Raw genomic sequence first — 13,996 nt, 5'->3', positions numbered from 1 at the left:
TAAGTACAAAGCTACAGCACTTACATATATTATATACACATATATATATATATATATATATATATATATATATATATATATATATATATATAGTGCCTTGAAGAGGTATTCATACCCCTTGAAATTTTTCACATTTTGTCATGTTACAACCAAAAACATAAATGTATTTTATTGGGGTTTTATCTGATAGACCAAAACAAAGTGGAACTAAATTGTGAAGTGAAAGGAAAATGATAAATGGTTTTCAACATTGTTTACAAATAAATATGTGAAAAGTGTGGCGTGCATTTGTATTCAGCCCCCCTGAGTCTGCACTTTGTAGAACCACCTTTCGCTGCAATTACAGCTGCAAGATTTTTGGGGAATATCTCTATCAGCTTTGCACATCTAGAGAGTGACATGTTTGCCCAATCATCTTTGCAAAATAGCTCAAGCTCTGTCAGATTGGATGGAGAGCGTCTGTGAACAGCAATTTTCAAGTCTTGACACAGATTCTCAATTGGATTTAGGTCTGGACTGGACCATTCTAACACACGAATATGCTTTTATCTAAGCCATTCCATTGTAACTCTGGCTGTATGTTTAGGGTCGTTGTCCTGCTGGAAGGTGAACCTGCTCCCCAGGCTCAAGTATTTTGCAGACTCTAACAGGTTTTCTTTTAAGATTGCCCGGTATTTGGCTCCATGCATCTTCCTATCAACTCTGACCAGCTTCCCTGTCCCTGCTGAAGAGAAGCATCCTCACAACATGTTGCTGTCACCACCATGTTTGATGGTGGGGTTGGTGTGTTCAGGGCAGGGGCGGACTGACCATTTGGAAACTCGGGCACTGCCCGAGGGCCCAGGGTCAGTAGGGGGCCCCATGAGATGCACCTGGTACCTTTTTCATAGGCTTTTTTGAGTTTGGGCCAGGACACAGGGGCCCCATGATCCCCTATTGCCCAGGGGCCCCATGAGTAGTCAGTACGCCCCTGGTTCAGGGTGATGTGCAGTGTTAGTTTTCCACCACACATAGCATATTGCTTTTAGGCCAAAAAGTTCAATTTTGGTCTCATCTGACCAGAGCACCTTCTTCCACATATTTGCTGTGTCTCCACATGGCTTCATGCAAACTGCAAATGGGACGCCTTATGGTTTTTTTTTTTTTCAACAATGCCTTTCTTCTTGCCACTCCTCCATAAAGGCCAGATTTGTAAAGTGCACAATTAATAATTGTCCTGTGGACAGATTCTCCCACCTGAGCTGTGGATCTCTGCAGCTCCTCCAGAGTTACCATGGACCTCTTGGCTGCTTCTCTGATTAATGCTCAGTTTAGGTGGACGGCCATGTCTTGGTAGGTTTGCAGTTGTGCCATGCTCTTTCTATTTTTGGATGACGGATTGAACAGTGCTCCGTGAGATGTTCAAAGCTTGGGATATTTTTTTTATAACCTAAACCTGCTTTAAACTTCTCCATAACTTTATCCCTGACCTGTCTGATGTGTTCCTTGGCCTTCATGATGCTGTTCACTAATGTGATCTAACAAACCTTTTAGGGCTTCAAAGAACAGCTGTATTTATACTGAGATTAAGTTACACACAGGTGGAATCTATTTACTAATTAGATGACTTCTAAAGGCAATTGGTTCCACTAGATTTTAGTTAAGGGTATCAGAGTAAAGTGGGCTGAATACAAATCCATGCTACACCTTTAAGATAATTATTTATAAAAAAAATGTTGAAAACCATTTATCATTTTCCTTCCACTTCCCATTTATGTGCCACTTTGTGTTGGTCTATCACATAAAATCCCAATAAAATACATCTATGTTTTTGGTTGTAACATGACAAAATGTGGAAAATTGCAAGGGGTATGAATACTTTTTCAAGGCTATATATATATATATATATATATATATATATATATATATATAAATAATTTATTTTTCTGGAAAATGAACATCCCACACACAATCACACTTTTTTTTAAAATTAAGAAACATGTTGGTATTGAAGTGGTTAAAGAAAAAAAATTAAGGTGTTGTATTATTATTGGAAGAAAGTTAAGAATGTTCCCTGGAGAATAAAATTGCATGAAAATGGCTAGATGTCATGGATAAACCCGAAACATTTTACCCTTTCCCACCACAAAACAATCCTACAATTTTGGGAGGACAGTGGCACTTAAATACCCCAAAAGCAAACACAAAATCATTGATGATCAGTAGCTTTTTATAATCCCCACCCCCATCATTTATGGTTAGTGGCAGCTAAACACCCCCCCCCCCCATAAAACAATACCCATTTATTGGCTTCACTGATGCTAACTGGCACTTTAAATCCCCCTCCAAAGCAATCACACAACGTTGGTGGTCAGTGTCACTTAATTTCCTCCAACGAAAACCCAAAATCATTAATGGTTAGTAATAGTTTAAACCCCCGACCCCATCATTGGTGGTCAGTGGCACTTTAAATCCCCCCCCCAAAAAAACAGAACAATCCTACATTAGTGATCAGTAGTTCAATTCTGACATTCCACATGTAAAAAAACATTTTTATTTTGCTGGAAAACTATTTAGAACCCTCAATCATTATATAGTTTTAAGCAGAGGCCCTAAAGAATAAAATTGTGGTTGTTGCATATTTCTAAGTCACATGATATTTGCACAGCCGTTTTTCAAATGCAATTTAAAAAAAAAACACTTTACTGAATTTTAATGCACAAAAACACAATATAATAATATTTTTTTTGTAGAATAAAAAATATGATATTATGCCAAGTAAATAGATACTAAATATGCCACACTTTAAAATTGCATACCCTCATGGAATGGCGCCAAACTACTGCACCTAAAAATCTCCATAAGGGATGCTTTAAATGCCTTTACAGGTTACCAGTTTAGAGTTACACAGGAGGTATGGAGGTAAAATGATTGCTTTCACTCTGACAGTTGTGGCGATATCTGTGAGGTGCAATCGAAGTTTACATATGCATGCGGGACAAATGTGTGCACTCACATTTGCGTACGAGCACAGGGGCACTTTAAAATTAAAAATTTTTAAAAATTAAAAATTTTTTTTTTGCACTGTCTTTTTGTAATCACTTTTACTGCTATCTCTTTTGGTGCAATGCTCTGCAGACTCCTTAGACAAAAAATGAATAAACGCACATTTTTTTTAACCTGCAAAATGAAGTGCATCTATTATATTTTTTCAAAAGGCGAACTTATCCCTTAGCCCAAGTTCACATATATGCGGTACATCGCATGTGATTTGCACAGGAACTGCACCGCATTCCTGTGCAAATCACATGCGAGTTGTGTGCGGTGCGATTGGAGCCATACATTTTGTATGGCTCTAATCGCACCGCACCTGCACCAAAAAGGTGCAGGACTCTTTTTGGGTCCGCACTAGAATCAGATCGCATGGGTATTCACACCTATGAGATGCAATTCTACACATTGCACCATGTTTTGCGGACTGCTTTCGGGGTGTTGTTAACGTAGTATACACACCTGCATCGGTTTGCATGAACGGGGTGTGATTTTGATGCGGTGCAGAATTCACACAGAAACCGGCGTGAATTCCGCACTGCATCAGTGTGAACCCAGGGCTTAAAGCTTGGAACTTTCCTGTGGATATTTGAAGGACACTTTTCTTTTTCTTGGCAACAATGTTGTATTACACTGTATCCGTTTACTTGATTTGTTTCACATATGAAGTAGAGTGTTATATTTTACTGTGGATTATGTTCCTTTGACACTATGTGTATCCTTTAAAGTTGTGTTGTTTAACCCTTTAATTGCAGTCACATTGGGACTGTTTCCAGTTTATTCATGCTATCAGGAGAAGAATGGTGATTGCAAACTTTTCTTCGCACATTTTGACAGAATAGTCAGTGCTGTATTTATGGCTCATTCAATTCTATTTTTTTTTTAGGGGATAATTTAATATAGCAGCTCAATCACATAATTTTGGGATGCCTCAGGATTATGTTGGGGCAGCACATCCTATTCACAATATAGACTCAAAACCTTAAACAATGGACTTTTGAGGTGCCCCAGATAAAGCCACCACAACACACATTGAAAAATAGAGGGGATATATACCCCTTAACCAGTTTTATTTCTACAAATAATTAAAACAAATTATCTACATAATTAAAGAATTTTAGCATAGAAGAAACTGCTTTACCAGCTCCCTTCCAATAATAATACATCATCCATCTATACTGTGACTCATTGGTGAATCATTGGTTTCAAACATGGGGTAACTAGTCCCTCCAGCGTGTAAAATGTATACTTCTTTATATATATTGTTATTCCTCTACGCGTTTTGCAATAATGGGCACCTAATTTCCTCAGGAGGATTTTAGGTAGAGGGGTTGCCCAGGTTGCACCAGGTTAAAATAAAGGAAAAATTTAAAATAATGAAGCCACCAGATCTAAAGACTAGTAAACAAATTATTTTATACCCAGACTTTTCTGGCCTCCTGTGGTTCTGAACCCCACAGCAATCAGAAACTCTGTTATGTCTATAGTTACCCTTTTGCATGAAAGCAGTGGTCTCCAAACTGTGGCCCTTTGCTAACTTTTATCTGGCCCTTAAGCACTATTCCTCCCAATGACATGAGGCATTATTCCTCCCACTGACACCAACAGTGGGGCATAGTTCCTCCCACTGACACTAAGGATGGATATTTTCCTCCCACTATCAATGATGTGGCACTATTCCTTCCACTGTCAACAATAAAAGAGCACTGTTTCTTCCACTGACACCAATAGTGGGGCATAATATCTGCCACGAATGATGGGACATTACTCCTCCCACTAATATAAACGGTGGGGAACTATGCCTTCCACTGACACCAAAAATGGAGCACTACACTGACACCAACAATGCGGTGTTGTTTCTTCCACTGACACCAACAGTGTGGCATAATTCCTGCCACTGACACTAATGATAGGGCATTATTCCTCCCACTAATATCAATAATGGGGCACTATTCCTCCCATTGACACCAACAATCGGGCAGTGTTTCTTACACTGATACCAATGATGGGTTACTATTCCTCCCATGAACACCAGTGATAGAGCACTACTGACCACCAAATCTAAGGCCATATTTATTCCCACTAATGCTGGCCAAGGGATATTTTCTACCCTCACAGGCCACAATCTGGCCTACCAAAGTCTCCTGCATTAGAGGCTTTTATGGAGACTTTTTTTTAGAGACATTAGTATTATTCACATTTGATATATCCTCTGCCCAATATTTATATATTTTGTAATGAAAATCACATGATCAGTGTGTATGCTGTAAACCATGTTAACCCTGCAAATTCAAGATACGAAAAGTAGGCAGGTAAACAATCTTCTTTAGTGTTGAGGTTAGTGGACAAAATGTTAGTTTCTTTTGTTTTTGATGGCCCAAAGATATCAGATACCTGTGCTTCCCACACTCTCAGGTTATCAAACATACTGAAATTCTTACTTTGCGATAAATGCTATCTACTGTTTTCCTATGGAACAGAACCATACGGGTGACTATTACAAACATATCCAGTAAAAGATTGCCATTGCATGTGTTCCTGGAAATGGCTTAAAAAAGGTGAGTGCTGTAGCAGCTGCTGGCTAAGAACCAGTATCAACACATGATTAAAGCATATATCGCCAGCATACTGTGGATCTTCAAAATAGTCTCCAAATGTTTATTACAGTGATCACACCCATACCCATAGTGGGGCCAAGAAACAATGGTGCACATCTTTTTTTTTATTCCTACTTAAAGACTCCTGGTTTTATTTAGCCAAATATAAAAAAATAATAATAATACAAAGCTTTTGGTGAAACAAAAACTGTAGATGCTGACTTTTAAAAAACAGCCACTCACCTGTCCTAGGATCCAGCCATGTCCTCACCTGAGCCGGGTTCACCGTGTCCCTGATGTTGGCATCTCAAGTGTGGGTAATGGCTGCGACAGCTTACGGCTTCACAGCCAGGTGCCCACTATGCATTGTGAATGGTCCCGCAGTCCTCTAGAACCCTGTCAAATGTTCCAGAAGACTGCAAGGGGGAGGATAATGTCTGCTTCCAATCGCCTAGGCTGATTTTGACAGGTACCTGTCCCCCCACCCACCCCTGTGCTCCCCAAAGGCATCAATTCTTAAGCGGGAGTGGGGGATGAGGCCTTAAAGTGGAACTTCCCCTTTTGGGTGGAGCTCCGCTTTAAGGATCCCTCCATCTGTGGATTTTACTCAATGGATGGTTAGTAGACTTTGCACAAAGCACTACTGATGCATACTGATGTCACTGAATTTTCAGTTCAGTTCCTAGGCAACCCTTTTATGTAGTACTCAAAAAGAAAACTCTTTTCTTTTGGCTGCCCCAAAAGATTTCATATATAACAAAATGTGTAGGGCGGAGCCATTTCTGATGTCATTTCATAACTGGAAGTGCCCTGGGTGTTCCATGTTTTCCAGCTGGATTGCCATTTTTAATGTGTCATGGTTCCTAACCATTTGTGAGTGCAATATACACTATATGGGGCATTTGCCTTTATTATTCTTTTTGAACACATGTGGTTGGTGACAGGAGGAGGTGATATGAGCTACATTGGTACCCAAATGATGCTGTGGAGGAGCGGAGAGAGACAGTAGATGCTATTTCCACTAAACATGCCCTAATGACTTCTTTGATTAGGGGTTGGACAAAAATCTGGAAATACTACATTTGCAGGTGTGAAAGTGAAGACACCTAGCTAACAGGTGGGTAGCCTCACTCTCATCATTCACTGCATGTGATGCAAGTAATATGGAGTCACGTCAGAGCTTACTGAATATCAAACAGGGTAAATTGTTGGTGCCTGCTTAGCTGGTGCCTCTGTGACAAAATTTGCCAATATATTTGCCGTGTCATGAGGTACAATATCAAAGGTTATGACGGCATACACAGTTTCTTGGAAAACGTCTGATAAGCATAAATGCGGTCAACATGATCAACTGATTGAGAGAGACTCTTTGCACAGGATTGTGACCCAGAAAGAGAAAACAACTGCAAAAGTGACTGCAGAGCTCAGTCTTCCAAAGCCCATGTCCACAAAAATTGTGCAGAGGGAAATCCATAAGCAAAGCATTCACAGCGAGCTGCAATTTCCAAACTACTAGTCACTGATATTAATGCTCGAAAAGGGAGAGAGTGGTGCAACACCCACAAATCATGGATTAACAATCAATGGAAAAATGTAATATGGTCTGATGAATCGAGCTTTACACTGTTCCCAATCACTGGACATGTTTACGAACATGTGGTGACCCCATCCCAAGGTTACGACCAGGACTGTCTTGTGCCAACAGTAAAGCATGGTGGCAGTGCAATCATGGTTTGGGCAGACATATCTTGGTAATCTGCATGTCCCATCATCACCTTGAAAGGTAGAGTCACTGCCCGCGACCATGTACAAAGTTTGCCTGACCATGTGGCCCCCATGGTACAGACATTGTTTCACAAAGAGAGCTATTTACCAAGACGATAATGCTCCAATTCACACAGCTGGTGTTGTCAAACCGTGGTCTGATGAGCATGCAGAGGAAGTCTCGCACCTTCCCTGGGCATCGCAGTTTCTAGACCTCAATATCAGAGTCACTATGGTCAATTTTGGAGAACTTGGCTCAAGCTCGTTTTCCACCTTTGGCATCTCTGCGAGAACTGGAATGATTTTTGCATGTAGAGTGGTATCAGATTCCATTATGCACCATCCAAGACTTATATTTGTCAAGTCCCAGAAAAATTCAGACTGTCTTGAATGCCAAAGGTGGTCCAACACCATTTTGTTCTTTTACCTGCTGTTTCCATAATTTTGTCCAACCCGTGTATGATTGGTAAACTTGAATTTTGTATCCATTGGTGATAGCTCTGGATCTTTCTTGCCAAAATTTCAAGAATCATTTGGTGTTCAAAGTCCTGCTTTCACCTTAAGGACTTTTAGCATTTCTAGCATGGACTAATGAATTGATATGTTACAGTTATGTGGAACACCACTGTGTGGAAAACTTTTGAAATATAGTTTGAGTAATGTTAACCTACCCGAAAGAGTCTACAGAAGCCTTCAGGCTCAGCACCCATTTATGTGGCAAATGGATTCCCTTTCCTATCTCGGAGTTAGGTTAACCCCCTTACATTTCGTCTCTCTATAAAGTGAATTACCCAGCACTTTTTAATAAATTGTCGGCGGATGTGAGAATCTGGTCTGATGCAACCTTTTTTTTGGATGGGAAGAATCGCATCTGTGAAAATTACGGTACTGCCTACAATATTGTATTACTTTAGGACCTTACCTATTTCAGTGCCAGTGGAGGCCTTAAGCCAGTTCCAAACAAAAATCTTCCATTTAATTTGGGGAGGAAAGAGTAGTAGGCTGGTTCGGAATACCATGTAATCTCCTAAGGACATGGGAGGACTGGGGGTACCAGATTTCTGGAAATACTATATTGGAGCTGAACTTACACAGTTAAGCCAATTTCATCATAAACTCCATAGATCAGATTGGGGAAATATAGAGGCTCAAGCTTGTTGCCCAGAGCCAACAGACATGGTCCTTTGGCTCTCTTTGAAACACTGAAGGGCCATTATGTGCCCTACACTTTCCCACTCCGACCTGCAGACATTGGCCCCTCAGTTACCCTCACACACCTGTGGCACCTCTCAACCCATTATTTCCACCAGGTATGATACCTGCTCAATTCTGCTGGAGGAAAAATAAAGGCCTCTATCGAGTAGGACAATTTATTTACCATAGTGGGATACATCCCTCTTCATACTATATGCAGGACATGCAGATGCCCCACTCTGAGAACTTTCACTTAAGACAAATACACCATTTCCTCTACACTCTACAGCCAAAGAATTCTGATCTCTCAGTTTGCACAGAGTTTGATAACAGATGTATACAGGGAACTCTCATGGGGGGTTGCATCTCCATGCTGTATAAATCATTTCTCTCCCCTTTGTCAAAACTCCCCTACCAAATTACTTGGGAAAGGGATTTGGGCATATCCCCTGATGTGGAGAAATGGTGGACATGGGCCACGCACATAGACAAGGGCATAATGAATGTAGCCCCAATTGAAGCAGGATACAAGGTGCTCACACAGTGCTTAGTACCCGAGCGTCTTTCTAAAATGTACCCAAGTTCAGCTACCTCCTGCTTTAGAGGCTGTGGCCAAGTAGGCTCTGCTCTACATCTGTGGTAGACTTGTCGGAAAGTACGGCGATTTTGGATACGGGTTCATTCATTAATTTACTCGGTAACTATGATTAACATTCCCAAAGAAGTACGAACTGCGTTACTCAATGAACCTGTAGACAATGTCCCAAGATCTCGATACACTTTATGTTCCTGGCCATCAAGATAGCTATTGCTACTGCTTAGAAAAGCCTGTGCTTGATATAGCCTTAATGAAACAGACACTAATCTGGATCATGTTACAGAAAAAACTATTCAGTGTCCTGCAGGATAAACAACCAGTTTGACAAAATATGGCATCCCTGGTTATCCTATTTGCAGGTACCTAACACTTCAGGTCATCATCAACGTGGCAAATTCCCTGGACAGGTGTATATTTCCTCTATTGTTCTCCTCTCCTTTTGTCTCTCACCTCTTTAACTTTTCTTCCCTCCCCCCCCCCCTTTGCATTTTGTTTTAATTATTTTGGTGTAATATTGGGCCACCTTTTGGACCCTTACTCAGGGTTAAAGGATATAGTCAAGATTGCATGAGTACTCCACCTTCCCAGGGGTATAGGAGGATATTGTATTTGAATCAACTATAGTGTTATTATCTTCTCTGCCCCTGTTGTACCTCATGTCCCTCATTTTTGTAATGTAATTTTCTTATGGTCACCTTTGTGTAAATCTTGTTCCTGTAGACATGTCATTTTAATACATGCTTTGGTACTCCTGTACTGTTCGATTGTTATTTTAAATTTGATAAAAAGACTGAAACAGAAATATAGTTCATGTTAAACTGAAGAAAACAGGATTTTGTACTAAAGAACTTAGGATCAAAACTTGTATTTTCCCATGCAGTGGTTTTGTGCCTACACTGCATGGGTTAAGTGTTTGTTTTGTCCAGGAGCTCAGGGAAAAGCTGTAATTACCCATTCCTCCAATCCTCCGGAAAACAGCACTCCCCCACATTCAGCGGTGGACTGTTCCTGCGGTCCTCACGTCCTGAGCTGGTCTATGGACATGATGACATCAGGAACAGCCCATTCACAAGACCACTAGCGTGCAGGGGGGCAGGAATGGTGGGGACCAGTCTTGCTCTCAGAGGATTGACAGTTTAGGTGTAATATATATGTTTCTGAGGCCCTAGACAAAAATGAGCATTTAAACCATGCAGTGCAGGTACAGTCCCACTGCATGGAAAAATAATTTTGCCCAGAATTCTTCTTTAACTTAAAATCAGTTTCCTGAGGTTCTTTAAGAGACAGACACCGGATTCCCTTAATCTGAGAAAATTGGGTTATACTGCCACCTAAAGGAGGATAAGGACACTTAATGAGTGGTATAGCCATTCAGCTCACAGTACATTGATAAACCACATCCAGGCAGTGTAGGGAAATCTTATTTTGATGTGCTAGAGAAATGGAAGGTGGGCTTTGAAGAGCCAACAAAACCAAACTAAGAGTTACAGGAGGCTGTACAGGCAGAGTCACATGAGAGATGTCCTGTACAAAAGCTTTTGACCATAGACTGGAAGGCTAGCAGTCCCAAATACAATTGCAAGGGCCTGAGATTTGGCCCTTAATTGCAAAGAGGTCAGGATTAATTCCACTATGTATTCCCTGGTGTTAAACTTTCTTCTCTCCCATCAGGTTTATCTCTACATCAATCTAAACTTCAACCTATATTTTCCTCAATTTCGCAAGTGCCCTGTGGTAGGGCACAGATAAACTGAACAAACCAAGAGAAGTGTTCAGTGAACCGGACCCTGGTTCTGATTCAGTTACTATGATGTAATTCGATATCTGCATACTAAGCACCTCAGGCTTGGAAACTGGGACCACTCAACAGGAAATTGTGGACAAACTAGGTGCTATGGCATATAGAGAGGCATTGTAATAAATATGTACCAATGCTTTTATTATGTTACACATGTGAAAGGTTTAGGTTGAAGTGTAACTATTAACAAAATAAAAATGACAAGATCCCACCTTTCAATATCACACATGCACATTAACACATAAAACTAAAATTTTATATATTACAGCTTACCAGTCCTTAGATGGATTGGCTGCATTCATTTAATTTTCTTCAGGCTAAGAACATTTTCAGCAAGTACAGAAAATATCTGTTGATCTCCCACAGGTAGAGTTTACCCATCACTTACTATGAGCTTATTAAAAACAAAAGCACAAATCAATTTTTTATTTTGTAAAGTACTAGTCCCATCAATCCCCCATGTTTAAAGTTCAGCCTGTGTGACAATCATGGATTCCCCGATAGATACAGTGAATAAATGAGCCATGAAGTGTGTTATTTACAGGATTCCCAGGTGAAAATGTTAGGAAAAAAGCCTAAAAAAAGAATGCTGTCCAAACATCCAGGGACTGGTATCCTGCAATGTATTACATCTGGTTTTGGGGCCTAAATATGCCTTATTTAATTCAACACTGTTTTCAGAATTTTTCTGTAACACTTTTACTACCTTTTGACAATGCCAGTAGCTACCTTATTTTTCAAAAATCCCTGCAACAGGCCAAACTGTCAATCAAAAGTAACAGTTGGAGGGGTTGGGAGAAACCATATTATGGGCAGTTTTTATTTATGTGGATAATGTATGTAACAATAGTATCCAATATTTTAAATTCCTATCTCATTTAACATTCTTTTATTTATATTTTTCACATTTACATACAGACCAAACTGCCCAGAAAAAAGTGAGCGGGTATGAGACAAACTGCGGGTAGCTGCTTAAAAAGTGCTAGTTTAAGTTAAGCTAATTGTCCTTTACATAAAGGCTATTTAAAACCAAATTCAAAACTTAAAATGGTTGTAACCCTAAAATATATATATATATATATATATATTCCCGTCTCTTTAAGGCATGATATATACAGTAGTATAGTGCTTTTGCAGTGTCATTTGTCCTTTACCATGTTGTACAATACCTGGTTGATCCTACCTGTTCTTGTGTTCTTTCTTTAAACTGACCATGCTAATCATGGCTGCCGATCCATGATAGCGTGGTCAGTTTAAGTCCCTCCATCATATAGTTGTGTATTCAGCATCTCCCTTTCTCCCCCTCCCTCCCTGTCATTTCCATAGTCTGTGTGAAGATGATCTCCTCCCCATCCCTCCCTTCCTGCCTTGAGTATTCTGCTGCAGCTGCTGCTCTCCTTTGGTAAAGTGGTTGTAAAGTCACATCTATTATATACTTTCCTTCTCTGTTTTAGGTGGTAGAGTATCTGGCTGCTCGTCCCTATATGAATACACATACCCAAAGAACCTCCAGTAGGAGGCAGCAATGAAAAGTCATACATATATCCAATATCCAGTGTATGTGGTTTTTTTTTTTTCATTATTGTAATGTTAAATACCTTCTTTGCCCAACGCTGCTGTGTGGTCTCCTGTCCTCCTGTTAGCTTGCATAAATCAGAAGAATCTCAGCCCCTCCTACTCTACTCCCTTGGATCGTGAAGGAGAGCAGAGGGAGGACATGTGACTACACAGCAGCATTATAATGTAAAACACACACACACACTGTACTTAACACCACTATGGCTCTGGAAGATTTATCCCCCTTCACTATCAAGCCATTTTTTGCTAAATAGTGCTGGGTTACATTAACGGACAATTGCGCAGTCATGCAACCCTGTACATAAATGAAATTTATATAAATTTTTTTCCCATACCTAGAGCTCTCTTTTGGTGGTATTTGGGTTTTTATTTATTGTGCTATAAACAAAAAAAGACCAACAATTTTGAAAGAATACAAAACAAACAAAACTTTTTTTTACTTTCTGCTATAAAACATATCCAATAAAAACAAAATAAAAAAATGTAATCAAATTTCTTCATAAATGTAGGCCAAAATGTATTCTGCTTCATATTTTTGGTAAAAAAATTCCCAATAAGTGTATATTGATTGGTTTGTGCAAACGTTATAACATCTACAAGCTAAGTTATATATACTGGAACTTTTTTTTATATTAGTAATGGCGGCAATCAGTGACTTATAATGGAACTGCGATATTGCGGCGGACAATCTGTCACTAACACTTTGTGGAAACCAGTAACACTAATACAGTGATCAGTGCTAAAAATATACACGGTCACTGTATTAATTGACACTGGCTGTGAAGGGCAATCAAAGGGTTAATTATGTACCAAACCAATGTCATACTGTGTTCTATGTGCAGTTTTTTTTTTAATAGATGTGCTGGATTGCATGCCGAGCACATTGCTGGTGACAGGACACAGCTCTACCTTGTTTACATAGGCAGAGCTGTGTCCTGTCACTCTCTTCGACGATCAACGGGTGCTGGTACTCATCCATTGGCCGGCACCTGTTGATCTACTTCTGTTGTGTGAAATTAGAACTGAAGCGGCACGCGTGCGCCCCCTACAGCGGAAGTGCACAATCATGTTTACGTCATTTTGCACAGAATGTCCACCCTGTAGCAGTAAATCTGCTATAGGGCGAGTGGCAAATGGTTAATATGTTCCTAAAACAGAAAGGATAAAAGTATATAATAAATGTGACTTTACACCCACTGTCTACAGGGTGACAACAAAGCTATGTGATCTCACTTCAAAATGAACAAGTGTTGCTCTACTACAGGAAATAGAGAAAAAAAAGGGGTTTGCTTTGATAATGCTAGTGACAGACTGCCTCATATATATAATTTTTTTTATGTAAATGTCTTTCCTTAAACTAGTTTCAAAAAGCAATACCGTGAAGGTTATTTTGCCTCATAGATGCTAAAAGAATGACTGAATAAATGGAAACAAAAA

The sequence above is a fragment of the Staurois parvus genome, unplaced genomic scaffold (assembly GCF_062004578.1).
Source record: "Staurois parvus isolate SC_StPar_1 unplaced genomic scaffold, SC_StPar_1.0 ptg000375l, whole genome shotgun sequence".
NCBI lineage: Eukaryota > Metazoa > Chordata > Amphibia > Anura > Ranidae > Staurois > Staurois parvus.
Note: the sequence above shows the minus strand (reverse complement) of the source record.